Source organism: Ixodes scapularis, unplaced genomic scaffold, assembly GCF_016920785.2.
Source record: "Ixodes scapularis isolate PalLabHiFi unplaced genomic scaffold, ASM1692078v2 PGA_scaffold1__304_contigs__length_218370807, whole genome shotgun sequence".
Taxonomy (NCBI): domain Eukaryota; kingdom Metazoa; phylum Arthropoda; class Arachnida; order Ixodida; family Ixodidae; genus Ixodes; species Ixodes scapularis.
The window spans coordinates 121,122,097-121,134,387 of NW_024609846.1; the positions used below are offsets into that span (position 1 = coordinate 121,122,097).

The following is a 12,291-nucleotide window of genomic DNA, read 5'->3' on the forward strand; positions in this document are numbered from 1 at the left end:
CCCTAAACCGTAACCACAATTCATTGGTAGTACTTGTAACAGGATCATACATATTGTAAAAAAGCGAATAACTTTCCTGGCAGCGTCTAAAATATCGACATCATCCGCATTGTTAAAGTCACGGTACCGCTTAATGTCTATAGTATTTGATAACTGACAAGCCAACGTTAGAGTGCATACTACTAAAGAGTGATCAGAGATACCTTCGACTATTTCGCACTGGGCACCTTGTCGTGCAATTTTAGAGGAAACAAAAACCATGTCAAGAAGGCTTTCACTGGCATTAGTAACACGTGTCGAACTGCGAACGACTTGAGTCATATTGCATGAAAAAGCAATGTCAACCAAAAAATGAGAGTACTGACACTCCCGCAGTGGTTGCATATAATCCCAATCAATATGTGGTAAATTAAAGTCACCCGCTATAACATGAGTGTAACGATGGTAAGAGGCAGATGTAAAGTCTTGTAGTGCCAGCAGGTGTGAAACGCCGGCATGAGGCGGCCGATAAAAAACACCTACAAGGATTGACGTCGTTGAAAAAAAGAAGTTTTACCCAGATCATTTCAGTATCGAAAGTACAGCTCACAATAGAGCATGATATGCTATCTTTCACAGCGATAGCCACACCCCCGCCTCTCGAACAACGATCTTTTCGAAAAATTTTGTAACCAGCAGGAAACACCTCATCATTCGTCACTTGCTCATTAAGCCAAGTCTCTGTGCACGACGACCACTTCTGGTTCGTATGTCAAAAAAACGGCCTCTAGCGCCGTTGCTTTGTTTAGCAGACTACGAGCATTCAAATTTAGGAGCCTAAAGGGGAGGATGCTCCACTTGACTGAGGAGGCCTGGCATACTATCACGGCCTGGGGTGTCACTGCTCGGTTTTAGAATGCCAATAAATGGCCTGAACAACGAGCCCGCGGGCCACAACTCAGCATTTAGAATCTTATCGAAATCATTTTCACCTACTGACACATGAAAGGAAGAGTAGCTCTCGTGCTTCGTGGTTAACTTCGTACAAACACAGAACTCTGGACGAACTGCACTGTTCACAATGTCAGCAACATCGTCACATGTATAGTCGACGGATGCAGACGTGAAACAAAAAGTGCTCGACGCCTAGGAGGCCTAGGAGCGGCAGACAGCTTACTATTTGCGCCAGTTCCCACAGAAGGCTGAGGCCTGCGCTTGCGTTGAACGGTAGTGAAGCCATCGGAGCCGTTTTGGTTGCCCTGTGCAGCCAGGCCGAGCGAAGTTACAGCGGAATCGTTGTCTTGCAGATGTGGTTCATTCGGCTATCCGGAAGACGGCAAAGCGCCTGAGTGATGGGCAGTGCAGGCGTCAGCGTTCACCGATGCGGCCGTTGCCCCTCGCGCGAGCACGGGGGTTGTCTTTGCGATTATCTCGCCGACGGAATTGTGGGCGTTGCTTTGCAGCGTTGCTGCGTAGGAAGGCCAGGCTGGTTTCTGCAGCAGACTGTTTCGCAGTAATTCCGTGTTCTTGGCAAGATGCACTCGGAGAGACTCGTTCTCGCTCTTCAGAGAGCGTACGTCGGTTGTAAGAGTGTCAATTTTTTTTTGGCACAGAAGACGTACCAATTGTCGTAACTCGAGTTGTTCGTACGATGTGGCTTCTTGCTGCATCTCCTGCGGCGTCCCGTTGGTCACAGCCGAGTCGTTACTTGGGGGGTCGGTCTCGAGGACTACGCTTTCCGGGTCGTGCCGCTTCGTACAAGCGGAACACTTGAACGTGCTGACTCCCTTAGCAACAAGGAGATCGCAGTCTTCATTCCTGACGCCAACACATAAGCAGTGAAATGTCCGTGAGCAAGGACCACAGCAGACGATGAACGGCTGGCGCTTGATGGGGGTGGAGCAGGACCCGCACACGTCCTTTCCGGGCGCCATCATGCGCAGCAATAGTAGTCAAGAGGTTCACCGATTTAAGAGATCCACCGATTCAAGAGACCCAAGGCCAAGAGGACTAAGAAGCCAAAGGATTCAATAAGTCAAGGGATTCGACAAGTGAGGAGATCCAGCGAGTAAAGAAATTCATCGAGTCAAGAGACCCAACAAGTCTAGGAGGTCAAACAAACTAAAAGATTAAACAAGCTAAGAGGTCCACAAGTCAAAGAACGAGTAAAAAAATTTAACGAGTCAAAGAAATGCAACGAGTCCATAGATCCAGTGAGTCAAGAGATCCATCGAGTCAAGAGATCCAGAAAGTTAAGAGGTCAAACAAATCAAATTATCCAAAGAGTGGAGGAATTCAGCGAGTCGAGACTTCAACCAGTCAAGAAAGCAAATATAGTGAAGACAGGGACGTAGCCAGGGGGGAGGCCCATGGGGCCCGCCCCCCCTCCCCCCGAAATTTTCCATTTTGCTGGGACCTTCTCTCCCCCCTCCCCCTCATACAGCATTTTGTCATGGGCGCCTCCCCCCTAAACAAAATACGTGCCTGAGTCAAGAGGTCCACCGATTTAAGAGGTCCGTCGATTCAAGAGACCCAACGCCAAGGGGACCAAGAAGTCAGAATATTAAGCGAGTTAAGGGACTCTATAGTCGCGGTCAGCTTTCTGACGCGTAAGAAAAGAAGGGAAGAGCTTAGCGCGTGTACAGCTTCGACAGCGCTCAAAGTGGGCGAGGGTATTATCGCTTACAGCTTGGCTGCATTGCCACAGAAAGTTTACCCCGAGTATAGGATTAAAAGACCCAACGAGCGAAGAAATCCACCGAGTCAAGAGACGCAGCAAGTCAAGAGGTTCCGCAGGTCAAAGGATCCAACGTATCAGGAGATCCAACGAGTCAAAAGATCCAACAAGTCCAGAGGTCCAACAAGTCAAGGACTCTTGAGTCCAGAGATCCAACAAGTTAAGAGGTCCGACAAATCAAAAGATCCAACATAGTCAAGAGATCTACGGGTCAAGAAGTCCAGCGAGTCAAGAGATCCAAAGAGTCAAGAGGTTCGAGGCAAGAGATCCAACAAGTTCAGAGGCCCAACAAGTCAAGGGATCTAATGAGTCAAGATATTTAACGAGTCAAGAGATCCAACGAGTCAAGAGGTCCAACGAATCAAGTGATCCAACACATAAATGTCCAACAAGTAAAAATATATAGAGTATAAGGGATACAGTAAGTAGAGACTCCAACGAGTCCCAAGATCCAACGAGCCCAGAGATCCAATGAGGGAAGACAACGAGTGCGTGTTGGATGTCCAGCATCGGAAAGGACGCCTTGCCGCTCTCACCCTGCCAGTAGCTACAGCAAGAAAGCATTTTAGGCTTTGCAAGGAACACAGTGGCCCACAGGATCGCGCGCGTGCTCACTTCAATATTTATACAAAAACGCAAAAAGTAAAAAAAAAAAAAAAAAAAAAAAAGAGGCAGGACGAGTTGACTGGTTTATTTTAATGTTTACTTGCAAGCCGCACCGGAAGCAAATAATTCCTTTATTTTCCTGGCCGAGGTCAGTCCTTCGGGAAAATTGTGAAAGGGCACGCGTGTTGCGGAAATGGCCCGGGTAGGCGGCTCACGAGCACGACCCTTGGGCCTTCACGCTCGCGATTACAATGGCCGCGCCGTCCAGTCGATCAGCGTTCATTCGTTGATCGACTGGACTGAGCTTCGGTTGGCGCCAGTCGGCGCATCGCACCAGTCGCTGCCCCCTGGAACACGTCACGTGATGATAACTTTATTTGTTTCAAAATGCCGGCCTTAGTCCAAGGTATATGGTGCCTCAATCTCCTTTTGTTTAGGGTAATGCCATTCTTCGTAGCTACAACTACTTCAAACTCACATTTGAACATTATGCCACTCGAAAAACGGTACCAACTTGTCACTGTAACAAAATATTATTATTCTAATAGCGCTTTCTATACACTTTTATAGAATGCATATTTCTCAGTCTGTTTTAGAGGCACACTGAGAAATATGCACTACCAAGAATACATAGATATTATGCGGGAAGGGAATGCGAAGTTACTATATATATATATATATATACACCCATAGAGTTATTAGAATAAACGCTAGAGGCTCAGGTGGCGCTAGTGTGCTGTTGCAATTCGAAGCAGAACAAGCAGTCTAAATTTGACTTCCGGTAATGCATTCCTATGGGAAAACGGAAATGCGTTTTCTCTTCGCGCACGATTATGAGAGCGAATATTGCTTAGTGTTGTGACAGTATAAAAAGTTTGGAACGTTTTACAATCGGATGTACAAAAGTATGCGCCAGATAGAACGTTTTTCTTTAGAACTGATGGCGTCGAACGGCTGCGCTAAAATAACCCAATTCACAGGTATAATACATGTTGACGTTGCAGACTGCTATTATAGGGCACGCATTTACGCATATAGTCAATGCTATGAAGCACACAGAGTGAATCAGCTTGACAAAACACCAAAAGGATGCTAATATATATACCAAATCCAACAATCAAAACAGACGACAGAAACGAAGCATGGAGTTATCGAACGAATAACGCGTACTGGATTAGCAACAAACTGTGCATGAATAATTATTGATAGCTTGTATTGATAGCTTGTACTCATTGATTGATAGCTTGTATTGACATTTGATAGCTTGTATTGACATTTGATAGCTTGTATTGACATTTGATAGCTTGTATTGACATTTGATAGCTTGTATTGACATATCATGCTGTACAACATAGATCCGGGACTCGATCGTAGCTAATTTAAGCGTCGCTCACTAACAAAAAGAAAAAAAAAAAAAAAAGAAAAAGCTCATTAACTAAATAATATACACCTTTATAATGTGAATAAAGCTACGTAGTGCCCGTTACGAGTAAAGAAACTACGCTGATTCCTATTATTCTCTGGCCAAAAGAAAAATATCACGTACGTTTTCCAATAGGAATACACAGGAAGCTTGGAAAAGTAGACCGTTTACTGTCTGCTTCAATTAGCAACCGGAAGTCCCGTAGACACTAGCGCCAGCTGAACCTCTAGCGTTTATTGTAATAACTCTATGTATATACCTTACCAAACTTTCGGAAGATTTAACAAGGCTTACGTCACTAAGCGAGGTGAAAAAAAATGAGTAAGAGAAAGCAGTGAGTCATATATAAATGCTGTTTTGCTGATTTTGTTATTATTGTATCTTAAACACTGACAAAATATGTGCAGATCAATGTGTAGTGTGTATACTGGAATATCCGTTTCTTATGTAATAAAATGTTATCACGTGATTAACAAAGATTGCTAGGTGGCTCTAAAATTCAAACACAGATTTTTTTTTTTTTCTGTGCGGAGTATTGTTATTTTGTGTTTTGCCGCAAGATGTGGTGTCAATAATCTACGCACACACACACATACCAAAAGATGAGAAAAACAATAAAGAGCACCAAACCGACTTCTGGGCTCCGTTCCAGAATTCCCTGTGGCTTTGACGGGCCCGATACAATTTATCGTAGAAAATAAACTAATAAAAACATTCTTCGGACTTCGGACCCGATGTCGCCAGCCCGCTATCGCAGGAACCATACAAATAAATGGCCGGTAACAAGTGCTGCTGTAGCACAGTCAATGAATGCTAAGAGCTCGTGACGGTAAAGCTGTGACGGCTCTGTTGCGCGCTCCTGAACAAAACATAAAAAAAAAAAAAAGAAGCCTTCGAAACAAAATGGTCAGGTGTCATTGCCTTTCCTGCCTGCTAGCCGGACACAAACATATACTAGCATACAGGCGACCAACCTCTTAAATTGATTGTCTGATAAAGAAAAAAAAATATTGACACTGAACACTGCAAGACGTAAAACACCGGGAAAAGATAGTACAATCATGTACGCTACAAAGATGCATTGGAGGCGGAGGTAACGAACACATAGGCGTAGACTTCGGAGGGGCATCGGGGCTCCTGCCCCCCCGGGCCCGGGCCATGATCCTTACCGAGACGCTGTTTACGTGCGTTATAACGAGCTTCTAGTAGTGGCATGTAAACAAAATAACGCCCACGTTGCCTTTATTGACAAAATACATGGGAACTGGAATCCCAGCGTGCTTTCATCTGCTAAGTGCACAAAAGAAGGGCTCTCCTTTACCTCGTAAAATACAATGCTAGCAAGGTGCAGCATCTCAGCGCCTCTCACACCTGTGCGAGAGGCATAAAAGACAAGTGAATGCGACCACCCACCAGACAGCCGGAGTCTGGAACGCTCCCGATCTGCGCGTATTTCCTATTTTTTCTTTTTGTTTTTACGCATTGTTTACTCATTACGGGCCTGAAATAACTCGGACAATGTTATAAGCGTTCATTTCTCATAGTGCGTAGATTTCATCCCGCAAATACCTCTCAACACTTTCAATCTAGTTATAGACCAACGCGCCGTTCACAAGAGGGAGAGAGAGAGAGAGCGAGAGAGACGGAGAGAGAGATTAAACATTATTTTACAGCTCAATTTCGAGTTGTATTAATCTTCCCCAGGTGTGGGCAGTGCGAGTAAAAATAAATCTGACGAGTCGAGAGATGCAACGAATCCATAGGTCCAGTGAATCAAGAGATCCATCGAGTCAAGAGATCCAACAAGTTAAGAGGTCAAACAAATCAAATTATCAGAAGAGTGAAGGAAATATTCAGCGAGTCGAGACCCCAACCAGTCAAGAGGGTAAAATAGTCAAGAGGTTCACCGATCTAAGAGATCCACCAATTCAAGAGACCCAACGCCAAGAGGACAAATAAGCCAAAAGATTCAACGAGTCAATGGATTCGACAAGGGAGGAGATCCAGCGAGTAAATAAATTAATCGAGTCAGGAGACCTAACAAGTCAGGAGGTCAAACAAACCAAAACATCCAACGAGCTAAGAGGTCCACAAGTCAAACACAGAACAAGTAAAAAAATGTAACGAGTCAAGAGATGCAACGAGCCTATAGGTCCAGTGAGTCAAGAGATCCATCGAGTCAAGAGATCCAGCTTGCTAACGGGGTATCCACACGAAGGAGAAATCCGCCCCTTTCCTCCGCGGAGCGCGCATCACGTGAGACACACGTCATCCCTTTTTGACGCCTCGCGCCGCCGTTCTCCTCCGTGGCGGAGGCGCGGACGCTTCGTGCTGTCAGTACGAAAGCTCCACCAGTGCACGAGGCGGAGCCGGGGACGGAGTTTCCCGGGTTGTTGACGTCACGACATCCGTCCGCGGAGTTCTCCTTCGTATGGATACCCCTTTAGAGGTCAAAAAATCAAACTATCCAAAGAGTGAAGGAAATATTCAGCGAGTCGAGACCCCAACCAGTCAAGAGGGTAAATATAGTCAAGAGGTTTACCGATTTAAGAGATCCACCGATTCAAGAGGCCCAACGCCAAGAAGACTAAGAAGTCAAAGGATTCAACGAGTCAATGGATTCGACAAGTGAGGAGATCCAGCGAGTAAATAAATTCATCGAGTCAAGAGACCTAACATGTCAGGAAGTCAAACAAACCAAAAGATCCAACACGCTAAGAGGTCCAGAAGTCAAAGACAGAACGAGTAAAAATAAATCTGACGAGTCGAGAGATGCAACGAATCCATAGGTCCAGTGAATCAAGAGATCCATCGAGTCAAGAGATCCAACAAGTTAAGAGGTCAAACAAATCAAGTTATCCAAAGAGTGAAGAAATACAGCGAGTCGAGACCCCAACCAGTCAAGAGGGTAAATATAGTCAAGAGGTTTACCGATTTAAGAGATCCACCGATTCAAGAGGCCCAACGCCAAGAAGACTAAGAAGTCAAAGGATTCAACGAGTCAATGGATTCGACAAGTGAGGAGATCCAGCGAGTAAATAAATTCATCGAGTCAAGAGACCTAACATGTCAGGAAGTCAAACAAACCAAAAGATCCAACACGCTAAGAGGTCCAGAAGTCAAAGACAGAACGAGTAAAAATAAATCTGACGAGTCGAGAGATGCAACGAATCCATAGGTCCAGTGAATCAAGAGATCCATCGAGTCAAGAGATCCAACAAGTTAAGAGGTCAAACAAATCAAGTTATCCAAAGAGTGAAGAAATACAGCGAGTCGAGACCCCAACCAGTCAAGAGGGTAAATATAGTCAAGAGGTTTACCGATTTAAGAGATCCACCGATTCAAGAGGCCCAACGCCAAGAAGACTAAGAAGTCAAAGGATTCAACGAGTCAATGGATTCGACAAGTGAGGAGATCCAGCGAGTAAATAAATTCATCGAGTCAAGAGACCTAACATGTCAGGAAGTCAAACAGACCAAAAGATCCAACAAGCTAAGAGGTCCACAAGTCAAAGACAGAACGAGTAAAAAAAAATTTAACGAGTCAAGAGATGCAACGAGTCCATAGGTCCAGTGAGTCAAGAGATCCATCGAGTCAAGAGATCCAGAAAGTTAAGAGGTCAAACAAATCAAATTATCCAAAGAGTGAAGGACTCCAGCGAGTCGAAACCCCAACCAGTCAAGAGGGTAGATATAGTCAAGAAGTTCACCGATTTGAGAGATCCACCGATTCAAGAGACCCAACGCCAAAAGGACAAATAAGCCAAAAGATTCAACGAGTCAAGGGATTCGACAAGTGAGGAGATCCAGCGAGTAAAGAAATTCATCTAGTCAAGAGACCTAGCAAGTCAGGAGGTCAAACAAACCAAAATATCCAACAAGCTAAGAGGTCCATAAGTCAAAGACAGCACGACTAAAAAAATGTAACGAGTAAAAAAATGTAACGAGTCCTATAGGTCCAGTGAGTCAAGAGATCCATCGAGTCAAGAGATCCAGCAAGTTAAGAGGTCAAACAATTCAAATTATTCAAAGAGTGAAGGAATTCAGTGAGTCGAGACCCCAACCAGTCAAGAGGGTAAATTTATTTATTTATTTATTTGGTGATACTGCCAGCATTCTGTAGAACGCCCAGGCAGGAGGTGTACAAGAACAATATTCAAGAACAAGCGGAAGCAGTACAATCAGACAGAGCCACTACTCAATAAAGTGCGAGAGTAGGGCTTCACTTAAGTATCTATTGATCTCAAATCTACAACACTTTCAGGAAGTTTATTCCACTCACACGTGGTTCTAGGAAAAAAGGATGCCTTAAACAAAGTGGTTCGACACAATGGTTCGACAAGTGTTAATTGGTGTTTGCCTCTCGTGGGCCTTGTTTCGTTAAACGAAGTGTAATCACAGAGATGCAGTCGCAAATTACCTTGTATCATATTATAAAGAAACTTCAGCCGTTCTGTTTTTCTCCGGGTTGCTAAATCACTCAATCCCGATCTTGGATACAAATCTGAAACGGATGGCATAAAACCATAACGGTTGTACACAAACCGCAATGCCTTTTTTGTTTTTTTGCACAGTCTCTAACATATTGATTGACACCTTTGTATGAGGGTCCCATACAATACATGCATATTGTAGCATTGGTCTTATGATGGTCTTATAAGCAGTCAGTTTCGTTTCAGGTGAACAGAAGTTAATATTTCGTTTCAAAAACCAGAGCTTCCGCATTGCTTTACGAGCTATAAACTCAATATGTGCACGGCATGACAAATCAGAGGTAATTAAAACTCCGAGGTATTGATATTGTTTAACAGTCTCGAGCGGTACTCCATTAATAGAATATGTAAAAAGCAAAGGGTTGTTCTTCTGCGTCACGGTCAATTGAACGCACTTTTTACAGTTCAGAACCATATTCCATTTTATGCACCATGCATGAACCAAAGAAAGACAATAATCTAATTCTTTTTGATCAGACGGGTTGTTTACCTTAGCAAATAAAACACAATCGTCAGCAAAGAATCGACTTTGTACATTGGGGTGTTGTATTTTTAAATCGTTAATAAAAATTAAAAGCCAAAGCGGCCCAAGGACCGAGCCCTGGGGCACGCCCGAGAAAACGGGTGACTCGGGGGGAAAAAACAGAGTCAACACTAACACACTGCACACGGTTAGTAAGATAGGAATCGAGCCATCGTAATATTTTCTCGTTACTGATGATGAAGCGTAACTTATGCAGTAGTTTGTCATGGGAGACGTGATCGAATGCTTTCGCAAAATCTAAAAAAAGATAACATCTGTCTGTCCGCCGATGTGACAACCGCAAGTTCGTGTATCGTATGAACAAGTTGTGTTAGAGTGGAAAAACCCCGTCTGAATCCATGCTGTTCGTCCTGAAAAAACATACTGTCCTCAAAAAATTTTATAAGATGTTTGAATACGAAGTGTTCAAGAACTTTACTGGCTGTACACAAAAGTGAAACCGGTCTGTAGTTTTCGACGCATTGACTGTCACTCGATTTAAATATTGGTATCACCCTAGCCTTTTTCCATTCATCAGGCACGTCTCCCGTATTGAGACTGTGGCAATAAATCAAATGCAAAAACTTTGCCGACCATTCAGGATATATCTAAACAAAAAAACATTCGGAATGTCGTCGGGACCGTGGCTTTTCCTAACGTCAAGGTTAAGGAGGGCCGCAAAAACTCCATCTTAGTCACTATTATAGAACTCTCATAACTTGGAACTATTCCCGTTTCCACAGTAAATATAGACGTGAAGTACTCGTTGAAAGCATTTGAAATTAACTGCTTGTTATTTGTTAGGGTATTGCTCACAGTCTCATGTCCGAGAAAGAACATTTCTTTCGTTTCAAAAACCTCCAAAACTTTCGGGGATCACTAAGCAGATAGTTATGCAAGGTGACGTTAAAAAAACGGTGTTTAGCATTTTTAACAGACGACCTCATCTGTCTGCGCAAAAACGGTAAAGACGAAATGTTATTCCCGTTACCAAATCTACGAACTCGCCGTATTTTACGCTTCAAATGTAGAATATCACGTGTAATTCATGGGTTAAATTTTTCACTCTCCTAATACGCAATGGAACAAACTTCTGAATGCAGTGCTGAACTATACCCCTAAACCGTAACCACAATTCATTGGTAGTACTTGTAACAGGATCATACATATTGTAAAAAAGCGAATAACTTTCCTGGCAGCGTCTAAAATATCGACATCATCCGCATTGTTAAAGTCACGGTACCGCTTAATGTCTATAGTATTTGATAACTGACAAGCCAACGTTAGAGTGCATACTACTAAAGAGTGATCAGAGATACCTTCGACTATTTCGCACTGGGCACCTTGTCGTGCAATTTTAGAGGAAACAAAAACCATGTCAAGAAGGCTTTCACTGGCATTAGTAACACGTGTCGAACTGCGAACGACTTGAGTCATATTGCATGAAAAAGCAATGTCAACCAAAAAATGAGAGTACTGACACTCCCGCAGTGGTTGCATATAATCCCAATCAATATGTGGTAAATTAAAGTCACCCGCTATAACATGAGTGTAACGATGGTAAGAGGCAGATGTAAAGTCTTGTAGTGCCAGCAGGTGTGAAACGCCGGCATGAGGCGGCCGATAAAAAACACCTACAAGGATTGACGTCGTTGAAAAAAAGAAGTTTTACCCAGATCATTTCAGTATCGAAAGTACAGCTCACAATAGAGCATGATATGCTATCTTTCACAGCGATAGCCACACCCCCGCCTCTCGAACAACGATCTTTTCGAAAAATTTTGTAACCAGCAGGAAACACCTCATCATTCGTCACTTGCTCATTAAGCCAAGTCTCTGTGCACGACGACCACTTCTGGTTCGTATGTCAAAAAAACGGCCTCTAGCGCCGTTGCTTTGTTTAGCAGACTACGAGCATTCAAATTTAGGAGCCTAAAGGGGAGGATGCTCCACTTGACTGAGGAGGCCTGGCATACTATCACGGCCTGGGGTGTCACTGCTCGGTTTTAGAATGCCAATAAATGGCCTGAACAACGAGCCCGCGGGCCACAACTCAGCATTTAGAATCTTATCGAAATCATTTTCACCTACTGACACATGAAAGGAAGAGTAGCTCTCGTGCTTCGTGGTTAACTTCGTACAAACACAGAACTCTGGACGAACTGCACTGTTCACAATGTCAGCAACATCGTCACATGTATAGTCGACGGATGCAGACGTGAAACAAAAAGTGCTCGACGCCTAGGAGGCCTAGGAGCGGCAGACAGCTTACTATTTGCGCCAGTTCCCACAGAAGGCTGAGGCCTGCGCTTGCGTTGAACGGTAGTGAAGCCATCGGAGCCGTTTTGGTTGCCCTGTGCAGCCAGGCCGAGCGAAGTTACAGCGGAATCGTTGTCTTGCAGATGTGGTTCATTCGGCTATCCGGAAGACGGCAAAGCGCCTGAGTGATGGGCAGTGCAGGCGTCAGCGTTCACCGATGCGGCCGTTGCCCCTCGCGCGAGCACGGGGGTTGTCTTTGCGATTATCTCGCC

The 12,291-nt window shown here is 44.2% G+C and overlaps 1 pseudogene; it reads right to left on the reverse strand.

Annotated features, from left to right (window-relative positions):
• Positions 1–816: 816 nt before the first annotated feature.
• On the reverse strand, positions 817–1,913 carry LOC121835805 (annotated as a pseudogene).
• Positions 1,914–12,291: the final 10,378 nt, after the last annotated feature.